At 39.1% G+C, this 24,688-nt stretch overlaps 1 protein-coding gene across 3 annotated transcripts in view; it reads left to right on the forward strand.

Moving 5' to 3' along the window:
- The window catches only part of LOC111566418 (thyroid hormone receptor alpha), a 156,692-nt gene that overhangs the window by 69,145 nt on the left and 62,859 nt on the right, over positions 1 to 24,688 (forward strand). For all 3 annotated transcript variants that reach the window (XM_023266999.3, XM_023267000.3, XM_035946691.2), the window contains exon 3: positions 6,346 to 7,599. The gene's annotated coding sequence lies outside the window, so the exon portion shown is untranslated. The remainder of the gene's footprint in view (positions 1 to 6,345; positions 7,600 to 24,688) is intronic.

A 24,688-nucleotide genomic window follows, 5' to 3' on the forward strand; every position in this document is an offset into this window, starting at 1 on the left:
GAATAGACAGATGAATAAAGTATTTTATTCATTACAGCAGTCACCTCTCATAAAGCACACACAATAAAATCAAGGTTAAAGTAATAAAGTATTAAAAAATGGAATAAAATATTAATAAAATGAAGACTGTCAAGTACAGTAGTCCTCACATATTGACCGATGTCTTTATTTATCTCAGCTTTGGCGGGTTTTTATTGAAAGCCAGCATGTATTAGAGGAGCAGACTGTATATAAATGATTGACATCGGACTGTCATGCATTGGTTTGTGGACTGTTCTGAAGCCTCATATTTATAGCATGCCCGTCACCATCTTGGACTTTTAAAACTGGGAGCAACAAGCAAAGTCCTGGCATTAGTAGGTAATGTTACTCCATCCTGACTTCCCAGCAGCCCATCCAACAGTTGTTGAAGCATTTCACTCCAAACCACATGCCAAGCTCATCAGCTTAGATTTAATAAGATTGGTGCAGAGTTGGAAGATACCACCACAAACACTGACTCCTACTACTAAGACCGGATGATCATTACAGTGATTACAAATCATCCTGAAAGAGACATGAATATGCAAGCAGGATTTTATGGCAGTCCATTAAAGTCAAGACATTTCTTTCTGAACCAAAAACGTCGGCCTGGTGGTAGCGCTGCAGGAAAAAGTCTTGACAATCAGTACGATTCATCCTCTGGGGAGCACAAATGTCTGTCGGAGATGTTTCCATCCACTGAGCCACACTTTCTGAATGAACTGCGTCACGCCGCTGTACAGGTCTTTTATTACAGTAGAAAATTGCACATATACAGGATTTCTTTTCTCCTGCCTGCCCCCCCGGTGCACATGTTCAATATGTACAACAGTGAGGCTCATTGATGTGTTTTCACAGAGGATCTGTATGACGCAGAGGAATAAGATATATCAAGCTCTGGATACACACAATACTTGATACGTGGTAAACAGACGGAGAGGAAATATCTGAAGAGAAATGGGAATCTCTCTCTCTCTCTCTCTCTCTCTCTCCTTCTCACTTTCTCTCCCTCTACAGCCAAATATGCAGGCAACCAATAGTGGTCTTCTCTGCTTTCACAGCCAATTTGGCAGGCAGGCAGGCAGCCAGCAGCTCTTTTACCTTCTGACAGTCATACAGTATTTCTGGTAAACTACTGATTGCAGCCTGTACTGTACATCTGTCACTGTACCCGGTGGGGGAGGGAAGTTCTTTTTTTCCCTTCTTACAGAATGCTGCATATTGTATGAAATAACTCTTCCCCAGTGTCTGCTTCCCTCTCCGTCTGTCTTCTTTCATGAGATTAATCTCTGTGTCTCTTTCATTTGGCGTTTCTCGCTGCTGGTTAATTACACCCGTGTTTGTTTGCCTGGGGGGCTGCTGCATGCCGGGGCAGACAAGAAATATAGTAAGGTGCTTTTTCAGGTTTTTTTGAAAGTGGTGGAAAGAGGTGCAGACTAGAGGTGGTGGCTGGAAGCCTTTGCATAAAGATAGCAATTCTTGATGGAAAGGCAATCAGATGACCAAAGAGAGACACAAAACAAACACAGAAGGATGCAAAGTGACAACAGAGAGGTATAAAATGACAACAGAGCCGCATATAATGACTTAAAAGAGAAACAAATGACCACAAAGAACTATAAAGAGCTTTGTTTTCCTGCTATGTGGGACAGTTGGGGACCCCTTGTGGCCCATCTATAGACGTAGACGAGCTGGAGTCACAAATAACAGCTGTTTATTGATATAATTTCTTGTTTAAAGTTGTGCAAGTACTATTGCCAGGAACCAGGGATTTAAATGTACGTTCTTGGAATCCAGTTCGTCCCCTTCATTAAAGATAAACCCAGCCTGATGGGTGGGTGTCACGCTTTGCCGCATCATGGTTTAATTAAACATGTGAGTTGTGTTGGAGTGTGTGACGGTGAGCTTTTGAGCGCAGGAGTGAGTGTGTCTGCCCCTGTTCTTAACTCTTAATGCATCAACAAGTGGTGCTAACGGTGTTAAGAGTGCTTGAAGCTCAGTTTGGAGAATAGATGGTGGTTTTCATTTGTCTAAAATGTTCTTAAAATGCAGGACAAATGACTCATGGTTGCCACGGACGGAAGCAGCGACGTGTCTTTAAGCCTGAAACTCACTTGTATTTGCCTTTATGAGTAAGAGATGTGTGTCTGACAGAGACCCAGCCCAAGACCAGCTTGCACAGATGGAGGAAGATTAACAGGGAATGTGTGTGTGTGTGTGTGTGTATATATGTGTGTCTGTACATTGTGTTCCTTCAAATGCGGGTTACCAACAATAGATTTTCCACCCAGTAACTGCTTTGCATACTGAACAAGTCCTGTAGCTCTTGTTGCTGCAGAGGGAACTCTGTGCATTTGTTTGTTATTAGCATCTGTCACCTACACAGGGCAGTGGTGACATATGCAGAAAACACGTCAGTGCATGCCGCTGCTTCATCTTTCTGCTGTGCATGAATTGTCTTTTCTTGTGTAACATGTCTCGCTTGTCTTTGACAGCACGTTCATGTGTCAGGAGAAACCTCCCATTTAGAATGCACGGAATTAGAACCAATGTTTTAAGAGGCATCACAGCTTGACAGATGTGTCTGAATATGAATAAGAGTATTTTCTTGATCCAGACACTTTGCTAATGTTCCTTTCTGTTGTAAACACAATTACAGAATAAAGCACCCTTTTGCTACTGATGTTATTTAGGAAATGTGTTTACATCAGGGGTGTCAAACTCATTTTAGTTCAGGGGCCACATTCAGCCCAATTTGATCTCAGGTGGGCTGGACCAGTAAAATCACAGCATAATATCCTATAAATAACAACAAAAAGACAAAAAAACAACAAAAACAAGACATAATATTACAAAAACAAGACACAATATTACAAAAATGAGACAAATGACAAAACAAAAAAAAAAAGAGATAAAAAATTAGACCAAAAAGTTACAAAGCAGCAACAAAGATGGACAAACGAGACAAAAAAAACACAAAATGACAAAAATGGTACACAAAACAATAAAGCAAAACACAAGATGACAAAAATCAGACTAAAAAAACACAAGCGAGACAAAAAGGAAACACAAAATGATAAAAACGAGAAAAAAAACAACAAAACATGAGACAAACGAGAATGGTCAGACAAAACAACAAAAACAAGAAAAAATATTACAAAAATGAGATGTAAATTGGCAAAAATGAGAAACAAAATGACACAAAGGACATGAAACAAAACAAAAAGAAAAGACAAAATCTGACAAAAGTGACAAAAAACAACAAAAACAAGACAAAACATTAGAAAAAAGAGACACAAAATGACAAAAGAACAATCTAGTATTTTACTTTATGATCAAAACAACTTATCATGGTCTGAAAATTATTATTTGTAGCTTTACAAGTTTACAAATTGCAGTTAATGTCTTCTCTGGAATTTTTACACTTTGAGGGCCAGATTGGACCCTCTGGAGGGCCAGTTTTGGCCCACGGGCCGCATGTTTGACACCCCTGGTTTACAGGCTAAGGACCAAATCCATCCTCCTCATGACCCGCTGAGAGGGAAGGCGAGTAATAAGAAAAATGCCTGGACTCCAAACCACAGTCTGATTTAGTCAAGCAAGCGCTTTGATTTGGCTCTTTATCAGCTTAAAATGAGAATAGTGTCGGCTCCAGCAGACTAATAGTACAGCAGAGAAAGCAATTCAATAAGTGTGCAATTACAACAATCTGCAGAATCAATATATAAATACAATAATGCATCAAAAAGGCCTCAAAAGACTGTTTCAGTTATCATCAAAATATATATTTTCTGCTACTGCTCAATATTGTCGAGAGTATAAAACCATCTGCAAGAAGCTATAGAGCAGTATGTCTTGGGAGAATCCCAGCATGCACTCGGTGCCAGTTTATCTCATAAACAGACGAATGCATTAATATCTATGAGAAGCAGTGGTTTTCTAAAGCTTGTCTTGAATGGATTTGGATCATTTTTGTAGTAATTATTTTGTAAGATTCCTCTGCTTTGTTTTCCTATTTGGGCACTGTTTTGATGTCCACAAATGCCCCCAGCTGAGACTGTATAGGTTTTATGTTTTGTCTTTAACTTCCATTTTCGTGATTCCTGCCATTTATCTGAGTCTGGTTTAATGGTAACACACCCAGAGGAGCTGCTTCAGGGGCAGCTGGGCTTGCTTAAGATGTTTGAAGATGCTTTGCCCATCATCAAAAAAGATTTTTTTTTCCCCCATATGACCTGAACTCTGCAGAATCCTAATATTATTATAAATAACATGTAAATGTTAATGTGGAGAGCAGGCATGAAATGCCCAGGATTTCCCACCACTCAGTCAAAGCTTTTTGGCTGAAGCATCTTCAAAGAAAGTCCAGTTTGTGAAAAACCCCCTCCAGTGAAAATCAAGTTTTTCACCTTGTTAGCATAGGAAGAAATATCATGAGTGGAATATACCGCCTATGTCGTGGCTGAATATTTTCATTTTAAAACTGCAGCTTACAGACTCTCAGGATTTCACACATAACAAACCAATGGAACCAATTCTGCCAACTTGCAGGGTGAAGCATTCTCTGTCCAGTTTGAACATGTTTGACTGAATCTCTTCAGTATTTCAAGGGAGGGACGACCTATGTCCATGCTGTGTAGACGGAGGGACAGTTTAGAGCGCCATCCAAATCCTTATAAGACAGAAATGGATAAAGTTTATGGAAAAAATCTTCTAAATATAGAACTTTAATTCACAGAGATGAGATTTTAGGGGTTAAATCAGTGACGAGAGAGGAAATTTGAAATGATGGACAGACATTAAATGCTCAGGTTTTTTGGGTCAAGCATCTTGAAGAGTCTGAAGCAAGTCCATTTTCTTAAATTATAAAACATTGTAAGTGCTCCCATGGAAGTCCTTTGTGACGGATGAATAACTAATGATTATGAAGGTGGCCTTATGGGCAACCTGTGTGAGATGTAGATGATGTCCCTTGTTGAGGGAACTGAGTAACTCTCTCTCTCTCTCTCTCTCACACACATGCAGTGTTTTTTCGAGCTCGTGAATTTCCTCTTTGATTTATTTCTGCAGTAAAGATGCTCACCAAATACAAAACAACTCTCACTTACATTCAACCAATGCAGTATCCTGTGTAAAAATGAATTGCTTAGGTGTTATAATTGAAGAGGAAACCCTTCGCAAACAAATTTTCGCTAATTTTACAAGGACTGTGGGAATAATGCCTGTTGTCACTCCGATGCATTGGCACAAGCAGCACAACAGAGTTATTGTGCTGTGGCCATTTGTAAAGAGGTTGTCAGGGTGGATGATTGGGTCAACAAAACCTAGTTTAACACTTTAGACTAGTTTGTTCCAGACATAATGGGATCTTTTCCTCAGCCACATGAAGCAATCAGACCAAACATTTTCCTCTGCAATATCCAGTCACCAAATACAAGACAACCCTCAATTATATTCACCTAATATCGTATTCTTTATACAAAAGACTTGCCTAAGTGTTAAAGCAGATGCAAGGGGTCCTCAGTTTGCAACATCCTTGACCTACGGCAGATCGTCGTTACGTTGCAACTGGTTACATGGAACTAGTTGTGGAAAAATGCTTCATCTCGCAGCACTATAAGATGACTTTATTTACATTCTCTGGTTGTATGCCGCCTTGTATTGTGCTACATTTGCTGACTTTTTGCCCTTCATTATGGCTCCCAAGCATAAGTCATACTCTTCTGATGGCAAAGAAAATGGTGATGGTAAAAGCTGCAGCTGTCCAACTAGTTCAACTCGTGCTTGCAACATAAATAGCACTAACAAACTTGATTTCTTTGCTGTGGCGCTAGATAAACATTACAGAGTGACAACTGCAACAAAAACAGAGTAAAACAACATAAATTCATGTAAATAAATCATTTTAACTTAACCAGGGAGTCCAAAAATGAAGTTAATTACTTACAACATTCACTCTGTGGCGTTTACAAAGTAGAGAGCCGTGCATCCAGAAAAGCACGTACGTGTAAAGCTGAGCATCAGAGTAGAGAACTGTGATTCCATTGTAACTGAGTAGCACAACAGTTTTAATGTGGTGTAGAAATTCTTAGAGGTGGTCGGGGTGGATGATTGGGACAACAAAACCCTGTTTGACATTTCAGACTAGTTTGCCGTTGTTTTGTCCAGACATAATGCGATCTTTTCCTCAGCTACCCGAACCAGAAGCACACACTCCTCTAGTTGTCTATGAGATTCCACCCGTAAAAATCGCTAACAGTGCTAAGAGTAATGCCATGCTGTGGTCATTCTAACTTGTTTTTGTATTTTTCTTTCCTTCCATAGGTGGAACCCCTGAAGAAACCTACCTGTTGTCATTCAGAGGCAGAGCCAAGAATTAACTCCTTTCCAGATGGACACTGGCAAACCACCAGCATTGTTTTTCAGAGAACAGAAGAGAGAAAAATATATTTAAGATTGATACAGCACAGTTTTACCTCCCGCCATCTTGCTCCGATCCAGTCATAGAGAAACACTTCTGCTTTCTACCTCCTAGAGAAATAGAAAAGGAAGAAAATAGCAATTTATTATCCGTTATCAGTTCCTTCTTTTTCTTCTCTACGTGCAGCATTTTTCCATTTTACCTCAGGGATTTTCTCCCACTGCCTACCTCCGCCACCGAAACAGCCAACTGACTGGAACACGGAGAGCAAAAAACACACCCGTGACATCTCACTGTTGTTACCGTGACAACCTGTATTGCCTCTCAAGCTCTCCTTTCTGCAACCGTGACAACCAGCAATGACCTTGGACCTCATACCACCTGCCAGCTCTGTCCTGCTCCCTGCCTAAATTGTACTGACCCGTGCTAGCCTGGACCTGGAGCCTAGTTATTACCGGAAGGAACGAGGGCAGCAGCTCCACTCCAACAATCCCCTAACCCTCCTGTACGGCATACCTGGCAGGCAACTATATACCTCAGCAAACACAGCTTCTACATAGACGCTCTGTCAAGGAAATAGAAAGGAACTGCAACAGCATTCACTTTTCTGGTGCTTTAATCTGCCCAGCAGGTACCACATGCTCAGTAGTCTGGTGCTTCAATCTACCCAGCAGACAACTCACTCTGGCATCTTCCACTCGCCTCAGAGGCAAGACTATAGCAACAGTAGCCAGGGAGGCCTCCAGAGAAGCAAGGCGAGAGACTCAGGAGTACCGCCTGGCAGGAAACTTTGCTTCATTCTCTCCACAGGAAAGTCACATCACACATAAGCCTCACCGTCCAAGCGGTAGCATAAATCAGCAGATTGCCCACAGGGGCCTGCAGAAGTTTCCTCTTTACCTTGAGTTTACTCTTCACCTCGTGGAGCCTCCAGAGTAGTAAAGCTATCCAAGGAGCTGGAGAAGTTCTTGGGAGCCTCATCTGCTTTTCCTACTCTGCTGGCAAGACACAAAGGATAAAGAAGTTTCTGGCAGATTTAACGCAGAGCTTTATACACCCTGGAACACACAAAGAGTAAACACTGAGAAGATCCATATTGTGCGGCGACGACAAGCAAAGGAGGGACAGAAGCAGAACGAGTCAAGAAGAATGCAATGGTGAGTTCCTTTTCCTTAAGTTCATCAGCATGCCTTCTCCTCCTCAGTATCACAGGTAATACAGGTAATCTAGCAGGGATAACTTACATCCACTTTTTTTTTTGCTTTCTGGCTCCCATCACTTTAATCTATTGAATAACAACAGAATATTTTTAGTTTTCATTTTCTTATCATTTCGTTTCTTTATATCACTAACTGACATTTAAATGGCATTTCTGCCTTATTACATGATACAGACTGGAGACAGACAGGAGATTAAGGGAAGATGGAAGAACCGCTGTGCAGTAAAGGTCATTAGCTGAATTTGAACTCTCCCATAATAACATACAGTCAAAAGAGAAGTGGCTCAAAATACGGAACCGCACCAAGGTTCAATGCTCGAAGAAACCCCGAGTACATTTAACTTTATCAATGAAAAGTTCAGACTTCCTTGATGTGAGTGGTCACTGATAGCTATTATATAAAATATCATATCTCACACTCATGGCCATACGTCTTGAATATTTTATCCAGAGCGGATTCTCTGTCAATGCACATAGATGTGAAAAAGCTCCAAAAAGTGCTGTGAGATTTGAAATGTCAAATGACAGATTTACTAGCTGTCAGTCTGCCCACCTTCTGGTACAGACTGCAGTGTCTTAACATGGATATTACATGTATTAACATGTTGAGTCTTGTGGTGAAATGTGGTAGACTGAAGATCCCCAGAGGATGAAACATAAAAACTCTCACCTTTTATCTACTTGCTGCAACCTCTCAAGCAGCTGCAAAACTAATGATGTTCCCTTCAGCTACAGGGATGCTTTGTATTTATTTTTATTTAACCTTTATTTAACCAGGAGAAATCCCGTTGAGATTAAGAACCTCTTTTTCAAGGGAGTCCTGGCCAAGATAGACAGCAGCAAATACAAAACACAATCATAAAATTACACAGTTAAAACACAAACAAAAAACAAAAAAAGACCCAAAAAATTTACGTAAATTTACAAGCAAGTTATGAAAAACAAGTGCATGTTGTGGAAACAACCTCAAGAACTCGCAGTTTAGATTTAATAGCACTCAATGAGATTCACTCGGATAATTTCCAGTCTTCTTGCAACATATTCCAGGCAGAAGGTGCAGAATAAACAAAATTTTTTTTTCCCCACTTCAGTACGAACATATGGAACAAAAAGCAACAAATGATCTCGTGAACGGAGAGAGTGAAGACCAGAGCTGTTCTGTAGGTGGGCAGTAGTCCAAGTACTGCCTTGTATATGAAAGTAAACCGATGGTAGATCCTTCTGGTGGCTGAAGCTGGCCATCGAACCCGACTGGCAGTGGTGCGTCGACACTTTACAGTTCATAATAAACCTCAAAGAAGCACGGTAAACAGTGTCAACCATTCAAAGACATGGAGCAGAAGCAAGCATTAGTACAGATCAGCAAATGTTAGTGACTACTGCCTGCTGAAGATCCCAGCGTTTGCTTCGTCACTGCGAGCATGCTGACATTAGAACTTAGCCCAGAGCACTGATGGTCCTGATCACAGCCTGCCAGACCAGCTAGCAGGGCTGCCCACTCCGAGGCCTTCAACAAGTCTGCCAGCGCAGATGCTTTGAGCCACGCAACACTGACTTCACACCTCGCGACACTCTGGTGGGCATCACCTGAAAACGTGTCAACGCAAACACAAGCTGCCGTCTGTGGGTCACTATGGCATGAAACCACGAGAGAAAGCTGAACTTGTAGGTTGAGTTCTGCTCAAAGTAATCATGCTTCTGTAAAGCTCTCGCTGAACTTTGTCAAGAATTCTTCGTCCTTCCTCTGTGGGTGGTTCAAAGGCAACAAAAAAAGGAGAAACCGTTATGAAGTGTCTCAGTAAGGTGTAATGGTGTAATGCCGCCACATGCTGCCAGATGAGCTTCAGTGCTTCTTGGTATTGACTCTTCAAAGCATTACTGGAGGGATGAACACCTTCCTTCCAAAAGATATTTGGATATTTTGGTGCTTTGATGATGAGAAAACTGTCAGTTGGGTTTAGATTCTGTAACTGTAAAGACCATAACATATGATTCACATCAAACCATTCAATGACCTCTGATGCCGTGTGGATGGGAATGTTGTCACTCTGAAAGAAAGCATCAGGATAGAAATGTTTCATCTAAGGAAAGCAAAATACCTCTCACAGCATAATAGAGCTGTAGGATCCCCTGACTGTAGGGGTCAATGGGTTCAGGTTTTTCCTTTAATTTGTCACATGTCTGTACATTGCGTCTCTTGTGTTTTTGGCTCAATTTCTTCCGTGCGGTAAGCACAACTTTACAAATTTCTCCACAGACGACATGTTTGTTTATGACCATTGCCATGGAAACACTCTGATTGTCTGGTGTGTCTCGTTGAGACAGAGACTAATCATTTACACCGGTGTGTAAAAGCAGCCGTTGAGGATAATCATCAGGGTTGTCTGATGGTAGTAGCTTCAATAAGAGATGATATCAAGGTCTGCCAATAAACTCTTTGTGACTTTATGTTATTAAACCTGCTACAACTGTCAGTCTGTGCATCTTAACATTTACTTTAAATCGCTCCTGTGTCCCATTTGAGTAGTTTTCAGGGCTGCAGACTCTAAAATTGTGGAGACTTTGTGTGAATTAAGCCTGATTTATGAAGTGTCTGAGTGATTCGGCTTTCAAACAATCGTCTGGACGTCTGTCAGAGATTTTGGCCGGCAAACTTGCTGTTGGAACTTTTCCACCGTCCGATTTCACACATGGCTGCTGTTAAAAGACCTACTATAAACAGTTTATTTAAAGATTACTGGAGTAGTATTTTACACATTGTGGCTAGGACTATTGTGATGTATCGCTGAATTTAAACCGGCACGATATACATCAGGGGTGTCAAACTCATTTTAGTTCAGGGGCAACATTCAGCGCAATTTGATCTCCAGTGATCCGGACCAGTAAAGTCACAGCATAATAACCTATAAATAACCACAACTCCAAATGTTTCCTTTGTTTTAGTGCAATACAGTACATTCTGAACATGTTCACATTTAAGGAATTATCTTTTTACAAAACATCATGAACAACCTGAAATTTGTTAAGAAATATAAATTACATTTCAACATTATGCCTCAGTTTATCATTTACATATTACAACTTCCGGAACACAGAGTGTCGACAAAGGAACACAGTGACAAAATAACAATGATTTATCATCAAAACTAAAAAAAACAGACAAAAAAGACCAAATTGAGACACAAAATGACAAAAGCGAGAAACAAAATGACAAAAAATGAGACAAACGACATGAAACAAAACAAAAAGAGACAAAAAATTCGACATAAAAGTTTCAAAGGAACAAAATAACGTGCAACACAACTGAGACACAAAGGACACGCAAAACAGCGAATAAAGCAAAAAACAAAAATCACAAAAATAAGACAGAAAAAATCACAAAAATAAGACAAAAAACACAAGCAAGACAAAAAGGAAACACAAAATGACAAAAACACGAGACAAACGACAAAAGTCAGGCAAAAAAAGACAAAAACAAGACAAAATATTATAAAAATGAGACACAAAACGACAAAAGAACAATGAACCATCTAGTTAGGGCTGGGCGATATGGCCAAAAAAAAAAAATCTCCGATTTTTTCACAAAAAATCCCGATTCACAATTTATCCGATTTTTTTTTACCCCCTACCTAATCTCTGCACACCAGAGTCCAGTCTACTTTATGTAAATGAGCTGCAGCCCTCTCCAGGTAAACACACCAGATCACAGCTGGAAATGCGCTGCATGTGACATGCTGGTCAGGTTGCGGTGTGTTTCCAGCTGTGATCAGGTGTGTTTACCTGGAGAGGGCTGCAGCTCATTTGCATAAAGTAGACTGGACTCTTAGATTAGGTAGGGGGTAAAAAAAAAATCGGATAAATCGTGAATCAGGATTTTTTGTGAAAAAATCGGAGGAGGGGGGTGCACTCTGAACTACGGGAGCCCAGCAGGAAGGCGTTGGTGGTGGATGTTGATGAGAAAATCGATTTTCATAAAAACAAATCGGCATTAAGTACAAACTCGAATTAATCGATAAAATCGATTTATCGCCCAGCCCTACATATAGTATTTTACTTTATGATCAGAACAACTTGTCATGGTCCAGAAATTATTTTAAATTTATAGTTTTACAAATTTAAAATCTGCAGTTAATGTCTTCTCTGTAATTTTTACCCTTTGCAAAGTCGTCCCATGGGCCGGATTGGACCCTCTGGAGAGTCGGTTTTGGCCCGCGGGCCGCGTGTTTGACACCCCTGATATACATCACCTGTATCTTCCAGCCACCAGCAGCTCCATTTTCTCCTTTTACTTTACTTTATGTTCATAGTGGAATTGAACAGAGCAAACTTTGGTCACATTTGCAGAGGATGCAGCTGCACTGACACCAGAGTTTCATTATATTAAGTGTGAACTTGGTGTCATCACGGGTCAACTGATCTGTACAGTGTTAGCGGAGTAGTCGTGTTCTGGCCATTCAGAAAGGCCAATTAAAATGTGTAGCATGAGTTAACACAACCTACAAGTCTCTTCAAAAGCTTTAGTCTCCTTGAGTTTTACTTCTTTAACTGCTTTATGATATGTTTTCTGTGTGATTCAGCAATAGAAATACACCTCAGTTGTATATAAATATATTAATCTGTGCTTTCTAAGCTGCTGTCATATGAAAGAGAAACTGGGAATGTTTGTCTGCCCATCATTTAGGGAAACCCTTTCAAATCTGATCAGATAAAGCAAAGCAAGACATTTTCTTACATGTTGGGAAAGAGACGTTTCAGCCATCAATGTGACAAGAACATCAGGGCTCCCCAGGAGGAAATCAAAGCTCCATGGCCTAGATTTCTGAAATCATCTGAGCATTGTAATCTGTGTTCATTTTCTTTAAATATGGAACAGCTTTACTGAGACGTAAGGCGATTGTTGAGATACGTGTGTGGAGATAATGCACGGCGCTCCTCCTGCATGTTAACTGTGTTCTTTGAAAGAGCCTGGTTTAATACAGCACTTTGGTGGTGTGGGTACACAGTGTTCTCTTTTGACAAAGTGGGAAAATGGACAGATTACAAAGAGAGGCTGATTAGAGGTGGAATGTGGAGAATGGAGAAGAGAGGGAGAATGATGTGGGAGGGGAGGACGGAGAGAGACAAAGATGGATGAGACTCCACCAAAAACAATGTCCTGGCCTCACCTCAGACACCCTCTGTCCTCTGCCTCCACCCTCCCTCGCTCACGTATCCGTCCTCCATCATTGATAGTCTCCTCACATCTCAGCGCTATAACTTGTGCCCTCCCTCTGCTTCTTGTCACCATGGCAACTGCTTCGTGTTGCCACGGCAACACACAGCCCTCTCCCCCGCCCCTCCCTCCCACCACCTGTGGCTCAGCGTGATGTATAGAGCGCAGGCGAGAAGTCAGCCAATCAGCTCCCCGGCTTGTTTGTGTGTCCGCTTCTGTGTGTAGCTTTCGGTGTTCAGGAAGCGTAGACCTACTTGGGCCAATCAGACGGCTCGTGTGCGTATGAGGTCACATATATCGCTAAGTGGCCCGCTTATTCTGCTGCTGCAGAGGCACACGGGGCCAACGGAGGCTGGATGGGATCTCATTATCTAGTTCTGTATGTGTGTGCGAACAGAAACATGAAAGTGGAGCAGCGAATGAGTCATCTGTGTGCTCTCCGAGACTATTGCTGCAATCATGCTGAGTGTGTGTGTGTGTGTGTGTGTGTGTGTGTGTGTGTGTCTAACTGGAATGTGTGGACATGTAAGTATGTGCCGATGCCAGAGACAAACCTGCCCACCGGGGAGAATCAAAAGCACTCGGCCCACAGAAATCTTTTTTGAAATGTGTGAACCATGTAATTAGCCAGAGTTGTGTGTTCCAGCTGGAGTTGTTGTTCAGTTTGAGGCAGTGTAGGGATGTCATTGTGTTAAATAGAACTGTTCATTGGCATTTTGCCGGTACAGTAATTTAACATTTCACACATGGATTGTTTAACCTTCCTGTTGTCTTCTAGTACGGGCACCAAAAAATATTGTTTCCTTGTCTGAAAAAAATCCAAAAATTCGGCAAAAATAATTCCCCATAAATGTAGACAATAAAATATTTGCCAAAATTTTAGCAACCCGCTTAGAGCTAATTGTCCCTTCAATAGTATCCAATGACCAAACAGGATTTATCAAAAACCGATATTCATTTTATAACATCCGCAGGCTTTTGGATATCCTGCATAGTCCCACTCCACCAGATACAGCAGAAGTGGTCTTGTCACTTGATGCTGAGAAAGCGTTCGATCGTGTGGAGTGGGACTACCTTTTCTATACTCTTAGAAGGTTCGGTTTTGGTGTAAAGTTTATATCTTGGATCCGTATGATATACTCCGCCCCTCTAGCTGCAGTCCGTACAAACCATAATCGGTCAAATTTTTTCAAACTAGAACGGGGCACACGGCAAGGGTGCCCATTATCCCCTCTATTATTTTCATTGGTAATGGAGCCCCTAGCAACTGCAATACGTAACGAACCTTCCATTAAAGGCATCCAAAGGGGGGACTCAGAGCACAAAACCTCGCTGTATGCTGACGACACCCTCCTGTATATATCGGACCCACTCCGGAGCCTTCCTAAACTATCCGATGTTCTTGAGAGCTTCGGAAGGATATCAGGCTATAAGGTAAACATGCAAAAGAGTGAGCTAATGCCTATAAACTCTGTGGCTAAACAAATCATGCCGAGCCAATTCCCATTCAAAATAAGTCAAGATAAATTTAAATACTTAGGTGTATGGATAACAAAAAACTACAAGCACATGTACAAAACAAACTTTATCCCATTATTAGACTCCATGAAACAGGACCTCGAACGATGGAACACACTCCCATTATCATTGGGAGGTAGAATAAATATTGTTAAAATGAATATCTTACCTAAATTTTTGTACATTTTTCAATGCGTACCTATATTTTTAACAAATGCCTTTTTCTCCCTTATTGACAAATCTATATCTTCATTCATATGGAATGGGAAAACTGCACGCATCTCTAAAAGTGTGTTACAGAGGCATAGAGAGCAAGGGGGTTTTTCACTCCCAAATTTCCAATTCTATTATTGGGCATCCAACATCCGAGCAATGCTATTTTGGTGCTCCCCCTGTTGCAGCCCTGAATGGTTAAAACTGGAAAATATGTCGTGCAGTCTTACCTCCCTTCACTCCTTGATGACTTCAGAACTACCTCTGTCTCAACCGATGTGCAAATTCTCTGCAAACCCAATTGTCAAACACTCATTCAAGATATGGTGTCAATTCAGAAGGCGTTTTGCTTTAAATGATATGTCAATCAATGGTCCTATTGCACATAACCATATGTTCGCTCCTTCCATGATAGACGATTGCTTCTCAACCTGGGCTACGCGTGGCCCAAGGACACTGAAAGACTTGTTTATTGATGGACAGTATGCCTCGTTTCAACAACTAAAAACAAAATTTGAAATCCCTAACTCTCAATTCTTCAGGTATCTTCAATTACGCAGCTATATGTCAACCACGCTCAATCACTTCCCATCACGGCCCCCCGACTCTCTTCTTGAAACAATGTTAAATATAAACCCGCTTTCTAAGGGTGTCATTGGGAAAATATATACTTCTATCATTTCTTACAATGTACAGCCACTTGCACATACCAGAAGAAAATGGGAAGAAGAGCTTGAAATTGTAATATCTGAGGATGAGTGGCAATCTGCAGTGAATAATATATACTCATCTTCAATTTGCCTAAGACACAAGGTAATTCAACTTAAAATTGTTCATAGATTGCATTGGTCAAAAGTTAAACTAGCAAAATTCAAACCGGATATAGACCTAAATTGTGACCGCTGTGAAATTGAGCAAGCATCATTATCACACATGTTCTGGTTTTGCTCAAAATTGGCACCCCTCTGGCAATCAATTTTCAAATTCCTCTCTAGCGCATTAAAGATCAATATTGAACCAGAGGCCAAAATTGTAATATTCGGCATTATGCCTGAATCTACCAACTCAAATAAAAAACAAAAGGAAGTAATAGCCTTTACTACGCTAATTGCCCGCAGGCTCATTCTCCTTAATTGGAAAGAAAAACATCCACCATCTTTTAGAATGTGGCTCACCGATTTCCTACACCATCTAGCCTTGGAAAAAATAAGAAATTCCGTCAGAGGGAACACTGAAAAATTCTTCAAAATCTGGCGTCCTATTTTGGACCAGATCCAAGAAGTGGATCCGTCACTCATTACAGAAGAGTAAATAATAAACTATTTACTTTCACACGTTAATCAACAGCAGAGAGATAAGAGACATTGTATTATTATTATTATTTTTTTTATTTTTTTTTTTTTTTTTTTTTTTTTTTTTTTTTTTTTTTTTTTTATTATTATTATTATTATTTGTATTTTATAATACATATATATATGTATTTTATTTTTTGACTGGTGCAACAGTGTGGGGGGGGAGGGATTTGGGGTTATGTTAAAAGAAAAAAAAAAAAAAAAAAAAAAAAAAACGGAATTGTATTGTACTATTTTTCTGTCATACTGAATCTTCAATAAAAACACATTGAACAAAAAAAAATAATTCCCCAAATTTCTGAACATTTGCACAACCTTCAGGAAGAAAATTCCAATAATTCCTTAAAAGTTTCCCTTAAAAGTTTTATTTAAAAAAATCCCCCAAATTTGGCAAGAAAATTCTTGTAAATATTTTCAAAAAATGAGTAAAAATCATCCAAAAAAGTCCTAAAAACATCTAAAGTGATTCCATATATATCAGGAAACCTTCTAATATTTTCTTTAACAACATTCGGAAAAAAATCAACCAAAATCCAGTGAAATTTGCTGGATTTTGGTTGATTTTTATGTGTATGTTCTTAAGAAACATTTTTAAAAATTTTTTTTCCACCAAAAAATGTTCAAAGATTTCCCAAAAATGTTGAAAATGTGGCCATCAGAAGTTTCACTGTGAAAATATATATATTTTTTCCACATTTTCAAACTTTAAAATACTTCAATTTTGACCCGCAGGACGACACGCGAGGGTTAAGAAGAAAAATTAGGTGAAAACTTTACTTTTCCAGAGTGCTGAAACATGAAAATTACAACTGAAAATCAGTCATATGATTTGCAATAACAACAATAAAAACAAAGCTCTACTGATTTATTAATTAGAGCTTCAACTAACAGTTATTTTCCATGAATCTACTGCCTTTTTCTGGAAATGATCAAGATTTTCCTTCATCATGGCTTCGAATGTCAGTCCAGAACTCCAAGATAACCAATTTATTATCACAGAGGACTAAGAAACCAGCAGACACTCCTTTAAGGAAGCTGGAAATAGTAAGTAAAGCCCTATACAATGAATGGCTGCAGGTGGAGTATGTGATTCTAATCCAGCACAGTTTTTGTCAAATTCAGTGAATATCTCTTCACGGTCTGCTAGCGATCAGTTCCTGTGTTCCTGCACAGCCCCGGCTCTGTTAAAGGGAAGCACATGAAGCAGCACAGACTGATCCACACAACACTGTTACAGCATGTTCTGTTCACGTTGGAGCTTGTGCACAAGACGACGGTAAAGGGAGGGAGAGGGACAGTGTAGGAACCGGATGGTGCATTTACAGATGGCATCACACATTATGACTGGTAGGACAGGAAGTGTACAGATCCTGTGTGTTTGTGCCACAGACTACCGTTTAAATAAGCACATTTAGATTTGTGTGATTGTATGCAGAGATATCTACACCTTTGTTGAATCATCTGTTGATTTTTTTCTTTTTTGATTAATTGATAGGTGCTTAAGGTTATTACAAACAGCCATCAGTGTACCCAAAAAATTCACTCATTCTTCACTGCGGAGTAAAGAAACCAGAATATATTCAAATAAAAGAAGCTGGAATCAGTTGTTTATCTTAAAAAATAACAGATTAATCAATTATCAAAATAGTTGCAGATTAATTTCTTATATTTATGAATATGTAGTAATATTAACATTGAATTATTTCACTGTTTTCAATATGTATAATATATAAAAATATATATATTTATGAAAACATATTTTTAAAAACTCCTGTGTGATGTGTGGTATTGTTTACTGCTAGCGGTTGTGGAGCTAGCTAACCATTTTAAATACTAGCATTAGCTCAGTCGAGGTACCTTTATCTCAGCTACCTTCGATAGCAACATAAATAATAATGTAGTACATGCTAACAATCTAAATATGCTAACTAAATATCAGCAATCAATCTCCAATTTAAGTTTTTGTTGTTCGAATAATTACCAGATTGACAGCTAGTTACTTAATTAATAAATTAATGAGTAAACAGTCCATTATTTACATATGAAACAAGATGAAAAATGACAGAAGGAACCTGATATTAAAGAAATATTTTAAGAGAAATAGGCTTATTGGCTTTGTTGGCGTGTGAGAAGACAGTCGGTATCACTCTCATGTCATATTTATGTTTTGGACTGTAGCCGAGAGGGAAAGCTTAGCTTAGCTTAGCTTAGCATAGCATATCCAGCTAGCTTGTTTCAGCAAAGTTCAAAAATTTTTTGATGTGCATTTTGAAGTATTTATAAGCTCTTCTGATGTGTTTATTGACTTAAACATTGACTTAATGAACTTTAGAGGCAGGTAGATTTAGTTTTATTTGGACAGCGCCAAGCTAGCTGTAATCTTCATGCCACACTAAGCTATCTAGCTTCATATTTTTAGCAAAAACAAGGGTAGTGGTGTCAGTATTATCATCTAAGAACAAAGTTAAGTGTAAATTACTCCTGTAACACACAAATATCAGATGGAATTCATTGAAATAATACACTATTCACCAATCAATGCGTTTCATTTCACGGATTTATTCAAAGTTGCTGTTGGCTATAAGTCCATCAGCATCAAGCAGTCGTTCAACTGTGTTAGCTGGTTGAAATATATGCAGCAGCACGTATAAGGTCAAATCGAGAAAGAAAAAAAATACCACTTCTTAAAAGTTTAATTGGTCGTTTCACAAAAGGCAATTTGAAGTGTTTTTCATTAACACTTCTTTGCCTCTTTCTGCCTCCTCACTCTCACCTCTTGACCAGAACGTCGCTGCTGAAACACACATGATGTCGCTTCTGCTCTAAAATAGGTCAGCACTGGCTAAATAAAAAACGTGCCTTTTTTATTTTTTTATTTCTGCCATGTGGTTCTTTGAAAAATTAAAGCGTAGGCAGGTGTTATGTGTTGTATCACTTGACTATTGGAGCATTGCAAACAACAGCTGTGTTTGTGTGCATTGATTGTTCCAGAGTGTTTCTGTCATCAAACACAGAACTATGTAAAAAGCAAAAAAAAAAAAAAAAACTTAGTGTGTGCACAATGGTTTCTTTCTTTTGGCAGGTCCATATCACAGCACTGATACTATGAGATACGCATACATACATTAGTTTATATATACAATTCTGTTATTTTTAGGACTGCTTTTGCTCAAGTTTTACATTTACTAATAAGCGAGACTTCAATCCAATAGCCATAGTCAATAATTAGATATTTAACCCTCATGTTGTCTTCATTTACGGGCACCAAAAAATAGTGTTTCCTTGTCTGAAAAAAATCCAAAAATTCAGCAAAAAAATTCCCCAAATTTCTGAAAATTTGCAAGAACTTCAGGAAGAAAATTCCAATAATTCATTAGAAGTTTCCCTGAAAAGTTTTATTTTTTAAAAAATCCCCTGAATTGGCAAGAAAATTCTTGTAAATATTTTCAAAAAATGAGTAAAAATCTTCCAAAAAATCTTAAAGTGATTACGTATATATCAGTAAAACTTCTAATATTTCGCTGGATTTTGGTTGATTTTTATGTGAATGTTCTTAAGATACATTTTTAACATTTTTTTTTTCCACCAAAAAATGTTCATATATTTCCCAAAAATGTTGAAAATGTGGACATCAGAAGTTTCACTTGGAAAATATATATATATATATATTTTTTCCACATTTTCAAACTTGAAAGTGGGTCAATTTTGACCCGCAGGATGACACGAGGGTTAAATACTGAAATATAGGATCATACACACCAAGGTGTAGGTGAAATCCAATTTTTTACTGTCCAGTAGCCCAATATATTCCCCATGATCCCATTTTCTGTGCACCTTTATGAGTACTGATCTCTTTACTGTATCCGAGATTTCTGGTACTAATAATTTGACTGACATATATCACATGACAACCTAATAATATTTTCACCTTCAGTGTATTTTTTTACACTGATCAACAGCTCTGTGGGTCTCAGTCTCCAGCTCCTCTCCTATGTGTCTTTATCAGCCTCCAGCTGGTTACATGAGGATTGTCGGTGATGAGCATTTTTCCAGCCCCGGTCGAAAAATCTTCATCGATTTCTCCAACTCTGCTGACCTGGGATTGTGTCAGAGGGCGGCCTGCTGTAGACACATTTACAGTGGTGCAAGTTGTACTCTCCACCTCTTAAATATTGATTTATACGAACTCCAAGAAATGTTCAGTGTCTTGGAAATGTTCCTGTTTCCATCCCCTGATTTTAGCTTTTCTGTCAGCTTTCCATGTCGATTGTTGGAACGTCCAGATAGAACTCAGGTGTTCTTAAACTGCAGTTAATTGAAACTTCCTCTAATAGAGACCCTCATTCATCTAAATATAGCTTCTAGAGTGGCAGTCACATCACACAGGGACACCAGAATAGTCAGGTTTGAATGTTTGGTGATGTGGTGAGTACAACCTCAGCTACTTGGTCAAATACTGTCTCTTGAGAGTTAACTGCTAACTCACAAGCCTGGTTAGTTGGTAGTCGGTTTGTTGTTTTTTCCAAAGTTGAATTGCATTTGCAACGTTTTTGCAGATTAATTCCGGCTCCCCTTGCAGATCCTGTACTCGATGCAACCGATAGGCTACACGGCTGATTATACAAATGCATCCTGTGAAAAGCGGGGAATATTTATGCAAACTGAAACCACTTATGCAGAATGTATGTAATTAATGTATGTAATTAGTTTAAATCACTTATGGAGATCTCACACTGACATCTTTTCTGTTGATCTGAAAATCTACATTAACTCTACTTTGATTCATGGTTGTAAAACAATCAAATATAAAAACTTCCAAGGGAGGCAAACACTTTTTATAGAAACATTTCAGCCCTCGTTTGAACGTATAACATCCGTTGTTTTGCACATAAATGATACTCATTAATTCAGAGCTACGAGATTTACAAAAAACAATGACTGGTCGGGGGTTTCCAAAAATATCAGGCTTCAAAGGAAATGAGAACAACAAGAAGAGATGGCGCCGAAACAAAAGTGCAGTGGATAATGTAAACAACACATCGGAAATAGAAGCAGGACAGTGCGACTTGTGTACCAACACAAAACAATCATCCGTCCTGTTTTTATGGAAATGATTGTTCCCCAACTGCAGTAGAGGACAAGAAAAACAGCAGTGAGGATGCACAGTTTGTTTTCTCAGTTATGTACAGAACACTGTGAACACTTCTGTATCGACTGTTGGAGTAGTCCCAGTACTGATCAGTGTGTCCATGAAAGCTCCACATTAATTGACAACCGCTTGACTGATAGGAGCCAATCAATACTGGTGAGATGGGCCTAATGTGTTACTGCCAGCCATACATTCTAATCCGATAATAAACTATGAATCCTTTTTAGTCTTTTAATAATCCCTGAGTGGGACACCTGCTGCACCGACTGCAGGATGCATGAATGCAAAGCATGGAACACAAGAATGATGCAGTTTTATTGCTGTGAACAACTACCTACCCCAACTCCTGGAGCACCGCGGGGTGGAGGTTGTTGTCTTTAATCACAGCTAGGTATAGTGTCGTCTTTTTTTCCAAAATATCCAATATCTGGTGGGAGATAAGGTGAGAGGAAATTGAATTTTTTTCCCACCGTGCGAGTTGTGAAATTGAAAGTCTTTGGGGAGGTCACAAAATGCAGTGAAGTTAAAAAATCACTTGTTTTACACAAACATATCAGCGTCTGAACAAAGCGTTTTTCAGCTCTCTTTGTAGAACCAATACTGTTTTCCTGGCTTTTTGTTGTTTTTTTTTTACTCAGCTGAGAAACGAGAAAAAAAGAAAAAAGTATACAGTGATACTAAATCTAATAACCAGTTAAAGACTTAAAACATGACTGGGAAATATAGATGAAACAGTAAAATGATTTATTTCAGTTGATGTAACTGATAATTATTGATAGTTTTAAACAAAGCCTACGTTAAATAAAGAGAAACAAGGAGAAAGAAAAGCTTTATATAGATTTGAACCACTTTAGCCAATTTATGTTCACATCGCAATTAAAAACACAACTACATATGCAGAAATTTCCCAAACACCGTTCTCAGAGCAGTCCACCGGGAGTGTGTCACCTGGAGGGAGGTGTTGGGAGGTCATGGATGTTTTTAGACCATAAAGCTTGACTAACATGGGTAAAAATGCTGGTCCACCCCCAGGAGGGCAGACCCGGGAGGTCATAGAGGGCAAACAGCTCCATTATCAAGGAATGACAGTCTGCTATGAACCAGCGAGGGAACATTTCCATTCAATCAGACTTTATGTACATTGCACCTTCCATACAAATGAAATGCAACACAAAGTGCTTCACAGATGAAAGCAATGAAAATGCAATAAAACAACACAAACAGCCCCCAACCCCTAACATCATGTTATAAGTGTAGGACTCACAGACTCGGGGACTGATGAAGTGTGGAAACGCTGTCCTAAAGAAAAAATGGAATGAGGAAGCAGCAGATGAGATAAAATGAATCAAAATAACAGAATAAATTAACAAGTTAAAATCAAATATTTATGACTAAAATACGGATGGATGGATGGATGGATGGATGGATGGATGGATGGATGGATGGACTGACGGACAGACAGACAGACAGACAGATAGAGAGATGATAGATAGACAGATGGATAGACGGATGGACAGATGGATGGATAGATAGACAGATAGAGAATAAGAAAATATAATGATACATTCATACAATAAGTGAATAAATAGAGAAATCAATAAATCAAATTAATTCACAGATGAGTAATAAATATATAAAATCCATCAAAGCAATCAAAAGCCTGACTGAACAGGTAGGTGTTGAGTTTGCCTTTTAAAACACCACTGCTCTTTTGTTTACTCCTGGTGCAGTTAAGTAAAGCTATCAAACATTCTATTGATATTTTTTTTCTATTATTGTTACTGATGAATTTTATCACCCAGGCATGATTTAAAGTTTAGTGTCAACTTTCAGCAGCATCTGTTTAGTGTATTTATGTTTAGTGGGTACTTCTCTGTACAGTGGTTTAGGTTGTTGGCGCTGGTGTTCACTGTTCCTGTGCTGGATTCACTTTGCCAACCTATTCCACGGGACTCACAAGAAATGATGCAGCATGAAATGATGCATTACAGCTGCAGTGTTTACTGTTCTGGCTCCTGACACTGTATCTGAACTGTGTTAACTTATTGCTGATGCTCACCCAGCATTTCTTACTGCTTCGTCTCATTAAAAGTGTTCAACTGGCAAAAAACATGAGGCAGCTTTTATTGTGAAGCAAGCACAAGAAACTCTGTGTATTCATCACTAAGGTTAGTGCTGATTGGATTTTAGTTATTTTATTATTTACAACAAACCACAGTGAACTGTTATGTAACTGTGTTCTGGGAATTCAGTGAAACTTTGTGGTCTGCATAGACACAGAAACGTTTCACAGAATAGAGACTCAGTAACAGAGATTCTCCAATAATTAAACATTTAACAGTCGCCTCCCAGAGAAACTTAATAAATCTCACAGGTTCCAAAGGCCTGATGCACCAATCGGCTTTATACAGAGGCAGAGCCGATTAGAGCAAATGAAGAAGGCAGTAAGTGAGACTAATGTGTTGTACTACTGAGAAACTCACTTTACCCCAAGAACCAGAGTTCTATATAGCCAGTCTGTCAGCATATTTCCTTCTCTGTATCTTTGACATACTTTTTTCTCTTATCTATGTGTTCCTCATTCCTCAGTGTCTCCATCATCTTCCTCATCTTTTTGAGCCATTCGTTCTTGCCTTCTTCAACTCTTTCTACCAACTTTTTCTATCCTCTGATATACACTAAAGCTATACTTCTGCTGGCTATGTGTTAGAAGGATCCTGATAATTCCTCCTAAAACTGACTCCCTTTTTCTGACATTAATGCCTGCACAGACCGATCATTGGCCTGTGATGATTTCTGTGTGTAGCAGTGTTATTTCAGATCCTGAAGTGGCGCTAATACAGTAGAACAGGTTCCACTATAAGCCTGCGGTTCAGCTGTGTGGCAAAATATTTTTAGAATAAATGGGAATACAGCGGAGAGAAAAATCTGTAATGGAGAGCAACGCAGGTGGTTCAGCAATGAAAAACTCTGGCCTACATCCCCAGAACAGATTGCTGAGCGGCATACTCGATTAAATTGAAAATACTTTATTTGTCCCTCAAGGGGCAATTTGAGAGAAGTGAGTTTCCAAACACAAACCACACACACACACACACACACACACACATCCCCATTCAGCACAAAGCAGCCATGTGACAAATACAAGTATGGCTGTGTGAAAGAGTTGGAATACACATGGATTAATGGTAGTGATAATATCAATATCCACTGCCACAAGAGCACTTGTTATGCTGAAAACGATTTTCAAGTATTCTATTTATAATATTTTGAATGCTAGAACTAAATGAAACTAAACTAAACTTTTTCTGACCATTCTCTGTAAAAATCCCAGTAGTTCAGCAATTTGTGAAATACTCAGACCAGTCCGTCTGGCACCAACAACCACGCCACGTTCAAAGTCACTTAAATCCCCTCTCTTCCCCATTCTGATGCTTGGTTTGAACTTCAGCCAGTTGTCTTGATCATGTCTACATGCCTGAATGCATTAAGTTGCTGCCATGTGATTGGTTGATTAGTTATTTGTGTTAACAGCAATTGAACAGGTGTACCTAATAAAGTGGCCAGTGAGTGTAAGTAAAGC

Source organism: Amphiprion ocellaris, chromosome 19 (assembly GCF_022539595.1).
Source record: "Amphiprion ocellaris isolate individual 3 ecotype Okinawa chromosome 19, ASM2253959v1, whole genome shotgun sequence".
In the NCBI taxonomy this organism is placed as follows: Eukaryota; Metazoa; Chordata; class Actinopteri; family Pomacentridae; genus Amphiprion; species Amphiprion ocellaris.